This window comes from Daktulosphaira vitifoliae, unplaced genomic scaffold (assembly GCF_025091365.1).
Source record: "Daktulosphaira vitifoliae isolate Bord-2020 unplaced genomic scaffold, ASM2509136v1 Scaffold_3, whole genome shotgun sequence".
In the NCBI taxonomy this organism is placed as follows: Eukaryota; Metazoa; Arthropoda; class Insecta; order Hemiptera; family Phylloxeridae; genus Daktulosphaira; species Daktulosphaira vitifoliae.
The window spans coordinates 22,569,068-22,573,658 of NW_026099574.1; the positions used below are offsets into that span (position 1 = coordinate 22,569,068).

General features: G+C 26.8%; 1 protein-coding gene across 1 annotated transcript in view; it reads right to left on the reverse strand.

The window, feature by feature from the left end:
* LOC126900786 (uncharacterized) overlaps positions 1-4,591 on the reverse strand; it is a 30,661-nt gene that overhangs the window by 2,608 nt on the left and 23,462 nt on the right. The gene's annotated exons all lie outside the window — the stretch shown is intronic.

Below are 4,591 nucleotides of genomic sequence, written 5' to 3' on the forward strand. Positions count from 1 at the left end.
AAAATAATTTTGTTTTAGCTTCGATGCGAAACTGAGATGGTATAAATTAATTAATTAATTAATACTATGATGCGTCTATTTTTTTTTATATGTCACTACTATTTTTCAGCTTTCAATGAACTGTTTTTTTCTCAACGATACGTCAAAAGATCACAAATCGTATTCAGTTATTACTCTCAAAAATGTTTTCCTCATTCCCCATAAATTGTGAAAATCCCTTCGAAAATTACAATTATTAAAATTGGTAAATTTTAACAATTTTTTTTTCTACAAATTTCCATAACTCTTTGAAAAATGAATGAATCAAATTATATTGAAACCTTATTTTTTTTTCATTTTATGTCATTTTTTGGAATTGTAACACATAAGCTGCTCATAGAATAGCTTACTTAGTTAAAAACATGCTATTTTTGTGTTAAAATTTTTGTTTTTCGATTTTATATTTTCCACTTTAATTGCTCTAACTTTTTAAAAAAATGTATAGATCAACACAAACTTTTGTTTCTTAAATATTATATTATATAATATTATATACCTCTTTCATCTGACATACTTTTTTTTTTTAATCGGGCAATTTCCAAATTAGAACTTTTCAAACTTTAATATGAAAATTTTCTCGAAATATTGCGTTCTTTTAACATATGTTATATTAAAGCTTACATTATGTACTACTAGTTAAAAAAAAAAAATTTTTCCGAAAAAATCAATGTTATTTTAATACTTAAAACTGCTATAACTTTTTGAAAAATAAACGAACCAACATAATTTTATTAAACAGGGTGTTCAGTAAGTCAGGAAACGGGTTTCTATTGTTCTCATTGTTTGTAACAATAAGAACAATAGATACCCGTTTCCTGACTTACTGAACACCCTGTATAAACACCTTACGTATTTTCTTTTAAATTTATATAAATTGTATGATAATCTGACCCTTTACGAGTCCACTTTTGGAGATTCAAAATAGCAACTTTTTTTACAAAACTCAACTTTTTCAACTTAAGTTTTGTAAATGTTCCTGAAATACTGCACTTTTTATTTTTTTTGTGTGCCTGTATATGCTCAATCTCAGCTTTTGCTGGACCAATGTTAATGAATAATATGTCAAAAGTTTCCAAATCGTATATAGTCGAAGACATTACCCTCAAAATTGAAAAAATTTCCCGTAAATGGGGGAAACCTCCAAAAAAATTACAATTTTAAAAATAGCTAATTTTCGATATTTTTTCATTTTTTTATACTTAAAATTGCCATAACTTTTTTAAAAATGACCGAATCAATATAGTTTTTTTTTTATAGATACCTTAGATATATACCTATCATTTTGTATATTTTTGTGAACATTTGACCCTTTAACAGCCCACAGGAAGGGTTTCAAAATGATAATTTTTTTACAAAAAAATTAACTTTTGAAAATGTTCCGGAAAGACTGACACTTTTATATATATATATTAAATTAAAGCTTATGTAATATACTTTAATTTGAAAAAAAAAATTGTCCTCTGGTCTTGTCTTCATGGTAAAAATGACTACCGTATGAAAAAATATGCTATTTTTTTGAAAAAATTCTTGATATTATATTTTACATTTTTTAACATTATGATGCTATAACTTTTTAAAAAATGCATGAATCAATTCTATTCTTTAATGATAAATACTTTATATATACTTCTTTCATTCGACATACTTTTTTTTTAAATCGAACATTTCCCTTTTCATCGAAATCGTAGAAAAAATTATCGATTTTATATTTTATATTATATAATTTATATTTTATATAACTTTTAGAGAAATGTATAGATCAATATTATTATTCTTTTATAGATACCTTAGATATTAAATATCATTTTATGAATTTTTGTGAACATTTGAACCTTTAACAGCCCACAGGAAGGGTTTCAAAATGGTAGCTATTTTACAAAAAATTAACTTTTTCAACTTAATATTTGAAAATGTTTCGGGAAGACTGACACTTTTATATATACCTTTTATATAAAAAAATTTGACCTCTAGACTTTTTTGTATGGAGAAATCTGCTTAAGCTACTTTTTATTTGATTAAGCGATTTGTTTTTAATTTTTGAGGGTGATATCCTCAACTAAATACGAATTATAATCATTTGACATATAGTTGAAAAAAGTAGGTTAAATGAGGGTTGGAAAAATTAATCGCAACCATAAAAAAAAACACATAGTAAAATAATATTAATTTGAGTAAGACATTTCTTTTCACGAGGTAGGACTACATTAATGGGATCCTTAATATTTATTGAAGTTAATGAATCAGAATGAGATAAAAATCAAATGTGTTGAACATTTTTTTCTAATTAAAAAAAAAAAAAAANAATGAATCAGAATGAGATAAAAATCAAATGTGTTGAACATTTTTTTCTAATAAAAAAAAAAAAAAAATGCAAAACATTAACAACTGTTTGTCGCTCTCGTCGAATGATAATATTGAAAATTTAATTCAAATTTTAAAGTCACTTTTTTGACTTAAAAAAGCAAAAAAATGTAAATAAATTAACTTTTTAAATCTTATGAATTTTATTCTATATTAATTAAATTATATAATACTAGGCCCCGCCTAGCTGGGTCTCCACCCCAGACCTGGGGCTCTTCGAGCCTTACGCGCCGAAGGCGTGTAAGCCTCTTCGGTCCGTCATCATAAGTAGGCCACTGATTCCAGTAGAAGTACCCGGCGACGTCGGGCACGATAAGTGTTTTTCAGAAAAAATATTACTTCAGAATCAGTGAAAACTCTAGAAAACTATATCTAAAAATGTTAATATTAAAATCAGAAAAATTCAAAAAGAGAATATAGTAAAATGTATTGGGTATTAGGTTGAAGCCTCTTAATGAGGTATTCCCTTTAGGCCTATTCAAAAATTATTTTAGGAGGAAATTTAATATTTTTTACTTTGTTAAACATGTTACAGACATTTTTTTGCTAAAATTAAAGTAATGATGAAAAAAAAGGACATTAGGTCCTTATATATTAGAAGTTGCCTAAAAAAATATTGATAGCGCTTGTTCAAGGAGGGGCCAATCTCTTTTAAATACACCCCTGTTTTTTTATATCTTATGAAATTTATTCTATATTAATTAAATTTTATAATATTGTAGATACCCAGTGTATTCCCCTTGTACGATATTTTAAAATGAAATAAAACACTAAACACAGAATTTTAACTCATAAATAGAATATTTTTAATACAGTAGCCATTTTCACCAAGAAGAAGATCTATATTTCGATTTTTTTTTAGCTTCGATGCGAGGCTGAGAAGGAATTAATTTTACTATGATGTGTTCTTTTTTTGTGTCTGTTACCACTTTTTCTCAGCTCTTATAGAACTGATTTCTTTCAATAATACGTTAAAAGATCACAAATTGTATCTAGTCGAAAACATTACCCTCAAAAATTAAAAAAATGTTCCTCTTTTAAATGGGGGAAATCTCCAAAAAAAATTACATATTTCAAAAATGCTAATTTTCGACATTTTTTCAATTTTTTTTACTTAAAACTGCCATAATTTTTTCAAAAATGAACATATCAATATAGTTTANACTTAAAACTGCCATAATTTTTTCAAAAATGAACATATTAATATAGTTTATGGAAGTTTATTTGGAATATGGCAGTGTTTGGCAGTAATATGCTGGCCATAGTAAAAACTTCATCATTGAGGATATCGAGATGGTCATTGGCAGTAATCCGGCCACTCATTTGAATGATAGGACCAGTTGAATACCACGATATGNTGGCTACTCATTTGTTTCGTAATATGCACAATGTTCTGCATTACGCATCTTACATTATCAACAAAAAATGACTACTCTAAATTTACTACCAATTGTATACAACACAAATAATTAATTTATCTGTCATAACATATACTCATTTGTACAATAGCTATTATAAATGTATAATATACATTGTATATACATGTTAAATTGATTATTGTATACTATGCATCTTATCTTAAAAATAATTATCATGTTATGTTCAAATTTTACACAATAAACTGAAAATCACTAAAAGCACTGACGGTAACAACCCATGATGGGGGTAATTAAAAGTAATATAAAAAGGCGCTGATTTTCTAAGAGAGCAGAATTCTCTCTTCTTTTTGAAGATTTGAATTCAATAAAGAATTCAGGATTCTTCTATTTGATTTATTTTGAACAAACTAGCCGCGACCCCGTGTTGTCGTCGGTATATTTTATAGCGATTTCAAATACAATTATTTTTGCGTCAATACGTTATTTATTTATTAATAAGGAAAAGTATAAATCTGAACGTGAGATATATAAAAGAAGTAAGTAAATTTATATTAACCCAATTATTTAGAATTAATAATCTGAGTAAAGAATGGTAAAGCAATAGATTTTTTAAACATCATTTAATTTAATTATTAATAACTAGTTAGTGCTTGGTCATATACTTCGACTGGGTGTCTGAGAGGAGGCCTCCGACACTCCATGAACGCCTCAGTATTTCCACTAAAGCACATACCAGGGGGTCTATTTTTGAATCGTCCGTTCGTCGAACGTATACGTTCGTTGAACGGTCACGTTCCTCGAAATACGTCCAA